This window comes from Manis javanica, chromosome 4 (genome assembly GCF_040802235.1).
Source record: "Manis javanica isolate MJ-LG chromosome 4, MJ_LKY, whole genome shotgun sequence".
NCBI classification, from domain to species: domain Eukaryota; kingdom Metazoa; phylum Chordata; class Mammalia; order Pholidota; family Manidae; genus Manis; species Manis javanica.
The window spans coordinates 126,977,482-126,982,877 of NC_133159.1; the positions used below are offsets into that span (position 1 = coordinate 126,977,482).

The 5,396-nt window shown below is 46.5% G+C and overlaps 1 long non-coding RNA gene across 1 annotated transcript; it reads right to left on the bottom strand.

Annotated features, from left to right (window-relative positions):
* Nucleotides 1–3,705: 3,705 nt before the first annotated feature.
* Nucleotides 3,706–5,153, bottom strand: LOC140848745 (uncharacterized). Its single transcript, XR_012129859.1, has 3 exons — nt 5,018–5,153; nt 4,657–4,819; nt 3,706–3,793 (listed from the first exon to the last, which is right to left on the bottom strand). It is a non-coding gene; the product is annotated as an uncharacterized lncRNA (long non-coding RNA).
* Nucleotides 5,154–5,396: the final 243 nt, after the last annotated feature.

Genomic DNA, 5,396 nt, shown 5'->3' on the forward strand with positions numbered 1-5,396 from the left:
AGCTCCGGCCCCAAGGGTGGGAGGGAGGGGCCACCTAGGGAAGGTCTCCTACTGGAACTCTGTGTGCCACATCTGATGTTAATAGCCACTAGCCAGGTGAAGGCATAAGGCAAAGGGTGAGACCATTTCTTGAATTGGGGTTAATCTATGAAAATGTGGGGCTGGGTTTGGAGCACTGCAGTAAGTTGCAGTGACAGATCAGAAGGTGAGGGGAGGAAACGAGAAGGAAGCCAGAGAGGTTTGCAGGGGCGAGGGCATAAATAGACTTCTGGATCATGCTAAGAAGATTGGGATTTTTTTTTCTTTTCTGACAGCAGCGGGGAGCTGCGGCATTTTCAATCAAGCAGTTGGTTGATCGGGTATGTGCTTTAGGACGATGGGCTTAGCATCTGTGCCAAGAACAGATGAGAGCAGGGAGGGCTGGGGGCAGGGAGCTGGTTTAAGAATTCAGGAGAGGGGCTGATGAAGACTGAGCAAGTCCAGCAGCATGACCTTGGCTTTGGGGGTGGAAGAGAAGGGAGGGTTAGACAGATGCTGAAGGGGCAGAAGCTGCAGGACTCAGTGATGGCAGGTGGGAGGGGATGGGAGGAAAAACTCTCCCCAAGTTGCTTTTATCAGTGACAAGTCAGCCCTGAACTGGAGCAAAGTGGGCAGTGCTGAAGCCCTTGGGTCCAAATTCAACAAACTCCTTGATATAAGAATGGTCAGAGAATATCGGCCTCTCAAGTCCTGGCTGATTTAGCAGTCGTGAACACCAATGTCTGTCTTCCCAGTCTGTTCAGACTGCTCAAAGCTTAGGCTATTGCTGCTCCCACCCCAATGTGTTGGGCACACACACACACACACACACACACACACACACACACACATGCACACACACACTGTGGCAAACAAATCACAAGTTCCTTCTCTTGTGCCAGTCCGCCTCGGTCTCTCCAGTGCCCTCAAAACAGTTGTTTCTCTAGTTGTTGTTGTCATTGTTGATTCAGCTACTATAGTTGTTCTTAGCAAGAGGATTAGTCTGACACAAGCTGCACCAACTTAGATAAAATAGGGAGTTCCAGCTTCAATTGCATTAATCCAACATAGTAAGTGTCCACATCAGTGCTATCAGTGTTCCTGTGGGGAATAGAAGTGAAAGCATTAAATGAGCACCTAATGTGGCCAAGCAGTTTGCTAGGTGCTTTATATGAAATACGAGTGGGCATTCTTCAGTGGTTGAGTGCAATGGCTCTCAAGAGAGGCTGCTTGGATTTTGATTCAGAGCTGTAAGGCTCTGGGTCCTCATTTATGAAGTGAAGGTGAATCATACCTGTCATCTATGACTGTCATGAGAAATCGATGGGCTAATACTGCCAATAGCATAGTGCAGAGCCTCACTCACATCAGGTCCCTGATCGATGGCAGTACTGTTACTGTGTTCTTATTTCCATGGTGCTCAAATCATGAGAAACACTTAGCATGGTGCCTGTTTCCCAAATGGTGAAACAGAGGGTAGGGGAAGAAATTTGTGCATGAGAACTTGTGTGAGTGTGTGTGTGAACATATTTGAGAGCATGTGTGAGCGTGAATGTGAGTATGTGAGAGGGTGTGTGTGTAAGTTGTGGCAGCATGAGTTGTAGGGCCAGAAAACATCCACCTCAGTGCTCGACTACACAAACCAGTGCAAGGGGGCAGTGGCAGTGGGCTGTGGTTGTAGTGGGCGAGGAGAAAGGGGGCGAGGATCTGAACTGGGCTCAGTATATCAGGGACAGGAGACAGCAAATGAATAGAGATGCCATGGAGGGAGGAGCTGGTGGATTTAATGACAATACAGCTGTTGAATTTAAGAGTCAAAGGTGATCCTAAGATTTTGCATCTAGACAGTGGAGAGGAGAAAGGTATTGATGATTATCAAGTCTCTTTTTGTGGAGGTGGAATTAATAAAGAGATGAGGGAGTGGGAGACAGGACAGGTAAGTTTTGATGAAAAGCAGGTGTTCAAAGACGCAGAACATAGGCAACAGATGAGGAGAAGAGGCCCAGGGGATGCAGCCTTGTGAGAAGTTTCTTAACATCTCTACAGGTAGGAGGGATGTAAGTTCTGAGAGACACCAGCTCACCAGGGAAAAAGCTGTCAAAAGAAATTCATTCAATTTTACAAGTTTCTTTAGTTCAGCCCTAGGTACCACTGAGCACCTCTGGAAACACTAGAGTAATCCCAAAAGGAAGTCAATTTCAAGAAAGAGCTAAGAAGGGGAAAGCTTCTGCCTGAGTCCACGCATCCATCCATCCATCCATCCATCCATCCATCCATCCATCCATCCATCCGTCCATCCATCCATCCACTCATTTGTTGCTCACTTAGTCCCCATTCCATGCCAGGTATTAAAATATGGGAATTGAAAGGAAGCCTCTGACCTCCAGATATTCTCATATTAACAGGAAGTCATATAATTTATAATCGTACAACATAGGTAAACATCACAGCTTCACGTATACATACTCTCTAGTAGAACTCAAACGAATCTGGTCAAGATTAGCCTTTGCTCTCACGCTGTCTTGCTAGGTGACCTTGAGCAAATCACTCCTTCCATCCATGGAAAGGCCATAGGAAAATCTCTTTCCACTAAGCCTCAGCTCCCACATCTGTAAACAGAGGGTTGGGAGCACAGGACCTGGGAGTCTCTTCCAGCCCTTTGGCTCTAAGAGTTGCCCTTCCAGAGACCCTTCAGTTGCACATCCTGGAGCCTGATCAGTGCTTCCATTCCCCACCCTCCTCTCCCTGTCTGAAGCACCCACTGAATCAAGCTGTCCCAGGATCACAAGGGGAAGACTTTCAAGGGATGAGGCTCTGAATAAATCTTGGAAAGTGGCGGACACATGAGCACAAACATGCCCTGGGCAGACCCTGGTGGAAGACTTCCAGCGGACCAACTGGAGCTTTGTGATTTACTGGGAGTTAAAGGGCTACTGCTGGGTAAAAGGGCTTTCCTGACTCCACCTCTGCTGCTGCATAAATCTCCTGGCTCTTTTCTTAAATGACACAGAATAGAGAAAGAAAGAAATGGAGAAGAGAGAGCTTGCATGGGAGAAGAGGAGGGTGTAACCATCGCCCTGTCTTCCTCTTCTGCATCTCAGTTCACTCTCATTCTCCTTCTCTTTGCATCCTGCACTGGCCTCAAATGTTCCATGGGATCAGACAGAGTGTAAAGCCTAGTGAAGTCTCCCAGAGAGACACTTTGCAACTAACTTTTTTTTAGTGATATGACTGGCTACTGGTCTCTGCTCCAGGCAAACTGGCCTCATCGTGGCATGACTATGCCATATCTCTCCTTTTTATACACATGTTCTTTTTGCTCCCTGGAATGTTCTCCCATAAGCTCTCCTCCCACCAAATTCCATCTCCTTTCTTTTATAAGAGCACCAGTCATTAGATGTAGGGCTCACCCTAAATCCAGGATGATCTCACCTCAAGGTCCTTGACTTAATTATATCTGCAAAGACCTTATTTCCCCATAAAGTCATATTCACAGGTACTGGGGTTAGGACTTGGACACATCTTTCAGTGGGGGGGACTCAGTTCAGCCCACTACACTGTCCATGATGCCCCACCTTCCAGCCCCACCCACCATTCCTCCAAATACACCCATCGATCTTACCCTCTTGAGATGTGCTCTGCTGGCACCATGTGTTTTGACAACTCTTCATAGCTTTTATGAGAGTTGCCGCTTTACATTTATCCATGTGATTGTGTGATTATTTCCTACTGGATTGTAAGTTCCAGAAGAACAAGAGCCATCTGTGTTTGTCACCTAAAACCAGATTTAAAAACCAAGCCTGGCACAAAACTGGCACTCAAAAATAAAATACTTATGCAGGTGATTTCAAAAATGTTTAATTATTGGAGAAACAACTCACAATAGAATGTTAAGTGAGAAAACAGAATCCATAAAATCTTCACACATACACATACATACATATACAGATACAGGTATATTTACATATAACTCAATCTATTTTTCTTTCTGGACAGAGAGAGAGAGAAAGAGATGGAGAGAGAGATGAAAATATACCAAATTTTGACAAGATTATAGCTAGATAGCAGCATCAAAGCACATTTTAATATTCCTCTTTGTGCCTCCTGCATTTTCTATATTTTATACAATCATTTGTGGGACATGTTACTTAACTCACCATCTACTAAAAATATGTGGTACTAATAAAAAATTTAAGAACTCTTAAGAAGAGTACTTTAGACACACCACTACCTGACCTTTGTGGTTTATAATATACAAGGTTATAGGATAAATTGCATTTTGTTCTCATCCTAAAGTGTGAATCCAGTGATTCCCAACAGACCCTTTGTAATTGTCAGAAGAATTACGATTGTTTCTCCTTGATACCGTAGTTGACCAGAATCAGAGGAATTGTCATCTTTTGGGCGTGATGCAGCAACATCACTGGTCTGTGCGTGGCTCAGGGTCTACCTTTTCCACAGTGTAACTACGCCTGAGCCTCCACTTGAACACTATATTTGAGGCTCTAATTTTCATCTACACACGGGCTGCTCTTGTGTCCTGACTGACTGTACCCTCTCCTCACCACACACACACACCACACACACACACAGAGCATTGAAAATTCAAACCCCCTCTGTGCTTTTGCCTTTTGATACCTTGGTGGGCAGACCTAGTCTGAGCACGAGAGCCAGGGTGGCAGGGCTGTACCTCCTGGAGTGAGCGGGCGCAGGTGCAGTGAGCTCTCGTAGGGGCTTCCTTAATGAGGACCGTGTCAACTTGAGAGGAGCGTCTGGCTTGTGACAGGTCCTTAATAATCACCTGTGATTGGATAAATGATAGAAAAGAGCAAGACATTGGATTTGCCAGTGGCCCCGTTCTGCTCGGCCCCAGTCTTCATTATTCAGAGGCCTTGGTTGCAAAATGAAATCAGGAACCTCTTGGGTCCAGAGATATCTTGGCAGGCTTGCTAATTGGTTAGAATAGTTGTTCCCGAACATAACTGAACATCAGGCTCACCTGGATAATTAAAATCACTAGGAATGCCAGTTCCAGGGTCCCACTCCAGACCCACTGAATCTGATTCCCTTTAGGTGCTTCCAGGGCACAGCCAGGCTCAGCAGGCACAGGGGTAGAACAAGACGGAGGAGGCCAGCGCGCTGGGACCAAGCCTACTGTGTTCTCACAGAGGAACCTTGATGCTCTGACCACGTGAGGCCTCAGCAGGGCGAACCTCTGTTCCCATGGGAACTGGGCCAGGATGAACCTCTGTTCCCATGGGAACTGAGAGTGGAAGCCCAGAGATCCTTGGGAGGAAGGAGTACTCAGGCTTGTCTCAACCAGGAGGCCAGGGAGACAATGCAGCGGCAGTTTGAACCTCCGGAGAAGGAGGGGCTCC